Genomic DNA, 6,000 nt, shown 5'->3' with positions numbered 1-6,000 from the left:
ATGCCCTTTATTCATGCTTCCACTCCTTCAATTACAGCATCATCACCAACAGTCGCACCAATGCTCCCATTCCATATCGCCATAAAGGATGGGACCTAGGAGGAGGAATGGTGGTGAAGTGGGGTTGGGTTTCGAGGCCATTGTAGCTTGGAAGAAGGTTCAACTTGGTTTTGGCATTCCACATTGTTGCAAAGAGAAAGCTAGAGTACGAGTAGTATAAATGCCACTAAAGGAGGAGCAAACTACAAGTGATTAAATGTCAAATTTACTAATACGTATTATTTGAATACTAGACATTAGCCCGATCGTTGCATGGCTTTTTTATTTTTAAACATTATTGTACAAAATTGTAAGATATCACTTTATTATTTGATTACTTTTTTCAAATTTTTTATCCATATTGGTTCTACATTTTTAAATTTTATTAGCAATTATGACATATAAAAAATAAAATTTATATGATACTAAAAGAAATTAGTATAAAAACAATTTTGTTCTTTTATTTGTGGGCTATGTATTTGGAATAAAAAAAAAATTATGGTTGTGAGATCATATTACTAAAATTTCATAGCAAGTTCTTACTGGTTTCTTGAAATGGAGATGAGAATGTGATGACATGAAATCTAACTCAACTCAACTCAACTAAGCCTTTATCCCAAAATTTGGGGTCGGCTATATGGATTCGCTTTTTCCACTCTAAACGATTTTAGGTTAAATCCTTAGAAATGAGTAATGCTTCTAGGTCATGTTGTATTAGTCTCCTCCAAGTCAATTTAGGTCTACCCCTTTTTTTCTTTCTATCCTCTAACCTAATGTGCTCTACTTGTCTAACTGGAACCTCTGTATGTCTACGCTTCACATGACCAAACCACCTTAATCTTCCTTCTCTCAACTTATCCTCAATTGGCACCACTCCTACCTTTTCTCTAATACTCTCATTACGGACTTTATCTAGTCTAGTATGGCCACTCATCTACCTTAACATTTTCATCTCCGCAACTCTTATCTTAGATACATACGACTCCTTCAGTGCCCAACACTCACTACCATATAACATAGCCGGTAGTATAGCTGTATTGTAAAATTTTCCTTTTAACTTATTGGGAATCTTGCGATCACATAAAACTCCCATAGCACGTCTCCACTTCAACCATCCGGTTTTAATCCTATGACTAACATCCTCCTCACATCCCCCATCTACTTGAAGGACTGACCGAGATATTTAAAGTGATTACTTTGGGATAGTATCACTCCATCCAAACTAGCTCCTTCTCTATCACTGGTTTGGCCTTCACTGAACTTGCAATGCATGTATTCTGTCTTCGTTCTACTTAACTTAAAGCCCTTTGACTCTAGAGTACTTCTCCAAAGTTTTAACTTTCTATTGACTCCTTCTCACGTCTCATCTATCAGAACAATATCATCCGCAAACATCATGCACCAAAGAATACTCTCTTATATATATTTCGTCAATTCATCTAAAACTAATATAAAAAGGTAAGGGCTTATAGCTAATCGTTGGTGTAATCCAATTAAGATCGGAAAATCTCTTGTGTCCCCTCCCACTGTGCGCATAATAGTAGTTGCTCCTTCATACATATCTTTCAATACTTGTATGTACCTAATAAATACCCTCTTTTATTCTAACACACTCCATAAGACATCTCTTGGAACACTGTCATAAGCCTTCTCTAAATCAATAAAAACTATGTGTAGATCTTTCTTCACATCTCTATATTTCTCCATCAAGCTTCTAATGAGAAAGATCGCTTCCATAGTTGAACGACCGGGCATGAAGCCAAATTGATTGAGAGAGATAGAAGTATCATGATGTAGTCGATGCTCCACAACTCTCTTCCACAACTTCATATTATGGCTCATGAGTTTAATTCTCCTATAGTTTGAGCAACTCTGTATGTCTCCCTTATTTTTAAAAATAGGTATTAAAATACTCCTCCTCCATTCATCAGGCATTTTCTTTGAGTTTAGAATTTTATTAAATAATTTAGTTAACCATGCCACTCCCATATCTCCCAAACACTTCCACACTTTAATTGGTATTCCATCGAGTCCACAGGCTTTACCCACTTTCATTCTCTTAAGTGCTTCCTTTACTTCTAAAGATCTAATCCTTCTAGTACAATTCACATTCTTTTCTATTGTTCTATAGTCTATATTCATGCGATTACCATTTTGACTATTATTAAAGAGATTATTAAAATAATTTCTACATCTTTCTTTAATGTCCCCATCTTTCACCAATACTTTTCCTTCTTTATCCTTAATGCACCTAACTTGATTGAGATCTTGACATTTCCTTTCTCTTCTCCTTGCTAATCTATAAATATCTTTCTTCCCTTCTTTAGTTCCAAGTTTCTCATATAACTTTTTAAAGGCATGTGCTCTTGCTTGACTAACTGCCTTTTTTGCCTATTTCTTTGCTATCTTGTATTGTTCATATACCTCATTATTATCACATTTAGGTAATTTCTTATACCATTCCCTTTTTCTCTTCACTGCCTTTTGTACTTCCTCATTCCACCACCATCTCTCTTTTGAGGGTGATCCATGTCCTTTAGAATCTCCGAGTACTTTTCTAGCTACTTCTCTAATCTTTGATGCTATCTGTATCCACATATCATTGGCCTCCATATCCAGCTTCTATGCTTCGGACTCGAGAAACTCATTGTTGAACTTCACTTGCTTTACTCCTTTGAACTCCCACCACTTTGTTCGAGCTACACTATTTCTTTTAACCTTACTTGAATTGTTCCTAAACTTGACATCCAATACCACTAACCGATGTTGACTTGTTAAAGCCTCTCCTAGAATGACCTTGCAATCCTTGCATAGAGCTCTATTTGTCTTCCTGGTTAAGAGTAAGTCGATTTGGCTTCTATATTGCCCACTTTTGAAAGTCACTAAATGTGACTCTCTTTTTATAAAGTATGTATTTGCTAGTATTAGGTCGTATGTCATAGCAAAATCTAGGATATTTTTTCCCTCCTCACTTCGACTGCCAAAACCAAAACCTCCATGAACATTCTCATAACCTTGCCTATCACTTCCTACATGTCCATTCAAATCTCCACCAATGAAAACATTCTCTTCATTCGGTATGCTTTGCATTAAATCATCCATATCTTCCTAAAACCTTTGTTTACTCTCACTATCTAGTCCTATTTGTGGGGCATAAGCATTAACTACATTTATTGTTTTTCCTTCTAGTACTATTTTTATTAGTATAATTCTATCTCCTACTCTTTTCACAGCTATTACAACGTCTTTCAATATCCTATTTATTATTATACCCACTCCGTTCTTGTTTCTCTCCTTTCCGGTAAACCACAGTTTGTACCCTGAATTATCCACTTCCTTGCTTTTCTCTCCTATCCATTTAGTCTCCTGAATGCAAGCAATATTCACCCTTCTCCTTTCCAAGGTATCCAAGGAGAAGGGTGAATTTTGGTGCACCTTAAGTTAGTAGATATAATACTACGATTGTTAGGTGAGACTTAATTTTCATTACTTTGATTAATATATATAAATTGCTATAATGAAAGGATTGATTCACAACTATTTGAAGAAAAAAAGATTAATGAAAATTTGATTTGAACATTGTTTTAATTTCTTTACTAGGAAGTGTATGTTGCACGCTTTTTACTGATATTGCACATATCCTCAGGCTATTTGTTATTGATTTTAGTCCTAATTAACTTCTAAAACATATCAAAGAAACTAAGCAATACACAATTACACACAAATGCTTCGTATGCACTTTTTAATAAAATAACATTCCATAACTCAATATCTTTTTTTCCTAGTCTTATCAGCTTTTTCTATTATATATTTTGTAACACTAGAATCTAGAGGGAGGGAGGGGGGGTTAATATTTAAAAGACTATTAAAAAAAGAGGAGAAACAATTAAATTTAAGTAAATGAATGAGGGAGACAAAGAGTCAAGAAAATAGAGAATACCAAGGGTTGAAGAACATTTTATCTCAAAAATTATTAGCGTTTTGTTGTTAAATCTTTGGTTTAGCTCCAGTATTATGCCAAGTGACACTAATATAAAGATTCAATTTTACAATAATAAGAGGCCACATGGCACAATCTATGGGTCTATTTAAATGCACAGCTTTATTATATTTATATAGATATTTGATGCGTTGTGAGATTTGGCATTCGTGGGGATTGCTGTTGTGCAATTAATTGAGGGAGGAGAAAAAGAGAGAAGGCAAATGAGGTAGGAGAGGGGGGGAGGAACCAAGACAGGCAAAGTAAAGGGATTTGAATAAGGATAATTTAGTAATTTCATAACATACTAACAGTAAAAAGCTCTAAAATTATATGAAATCACTAAATAGTAAACATAATCAAAAGTTCGGGATATATTAATGAATTTCTCAAAATAGAAAGACTAACGAAAAAATAATGGTAATGCCCAAGAATTTGAAAGTTATTCACCTAAAATTTAATAAGAGAGTAAGACCCAGGCTATTAAATATAGGAAGTGGGAATTTTATAATCACTACTTTGTTATGGTTTAACCTGTAACTTTTTAAATTTATAATATTCTATTTAAAATATAATTATTTTATTTATTTAGTTTCAAGTAAAATTATAAAAATATTTAAAAAAATTAATAATATTTAAATTATATTACAAAAAAATTAATTTTATATTAAAATGCCATTGTAACGCCGTAAATTTTCAAAAATATAGATAAATTGTAAGTTTTATTACTTTAATAAAATTTTAATGATATTGTTTTAATATTTAAGTTAAATTTATATATTTAAAATTTATTTATTTATCTATTTATTTAATTAATTCTTTTTTTGAAATTTTAATTTAAATGAGCATTTTCAGTTTTATTAATCTTGTTTTACTTTGGAAGTTAATACAAATTAATTAAATTGTTTTTGGACCTAAGTGAAAAGTTTTAGATCCTAAGTGAATAACCCCTGAAAATTTAAAATTATACTAAAAAAATTTAGTGCTTCCCTTCTTTCTTTCTTTCCCTTGCTACTCTATTCACTCCCTTCCATTCTTCCGACCACCAGCTATCGAGCTTCCCTTGGCGGCCAAGGAATGGCCAGCAACTACAGAAGCACCAATAACAGTGAAAATGACGATTGGCAATCAAAGATCACATAAAGAGAGAGAGAAAAAGGTGCCAAAAAGTTCCTGAGATATTTCCAATGATCTAGACATCGGTTCAAAGTAAGAGCACCAATATTCAATTCTTGGCGGCGTGGGCTCTCTTTCCTGACCAGTGGTAATAAAAGTGGATGCCAGAATAAGGAGATTGACAACGAGATCCTCACCGCCTTTCGGAGGCATTTTCCCACCAAATGGTGGCCAGTCTAGATGATTAGACACTAGAATATTCATCAATGTTCTTCAAGCTTTGATTTGACACCAACCACGCATCTATCAAAGTCATCTGACAGTAGACGATGAAGATGGCCCTCGAAAGTCCATCTCTTTCCAAATTTCCTCTTCACAGCCCTCATAACTTCTTCCTTGTGCAACTACTATGCTAAAAATTTGGCTTCTTTCCCAAGCCTTCAGAGTCTACTAGTAAGGCTAATCCTCCAGTCGAATTTGTGGATTTTACCTTTTTATGTTCATTCATTCAGCCAATTCCTGGATTTTCAAATTTAGTACAAAAGATCCAAAGAGCTATTTAGTCACTTTGAAAATCAAACTTGTTTGTTTTACCCGTGGTCCAGTTATTTTAGATAGGATTTTATCAACAAACTTGGTTACGTTACGACAATCTACTCCTGGTCTACTAATATTATTCAAATTTAATAAATGAAATCCTTCTATATATATATATATATATATATATATATAGAGAGAGAGAGAGAGAGAGAGAGAGAGAGAGAGAGAGAGAGGAAACAAAACTTTTTAAATTTTAAATATGAACACTAATTTGAAGAGTTTTATTTGACGCACCTTTTACACATGCTCCAGACGACTATCATACC

This window comes from Hevea brasiliensis, chromosome 3 (assembly GCF_030052815.1).
Source record: "Hevea brasiliensis isolate MT/VB/25A 57/8 chromosome 3, ASM3005281v1, whole genome shotgun sequence".
Classification (NCBI taxonomy): domain Eukaryota; kingdom Viridiplantae; phylum Streptophyta; class Magnoliopsida; order Malpighiales; family Euphorbiaceae; genus Hevea; species Hevea brasiliensis.
This window is presented reverse-complemented; position numbering follows the sequence as displayed.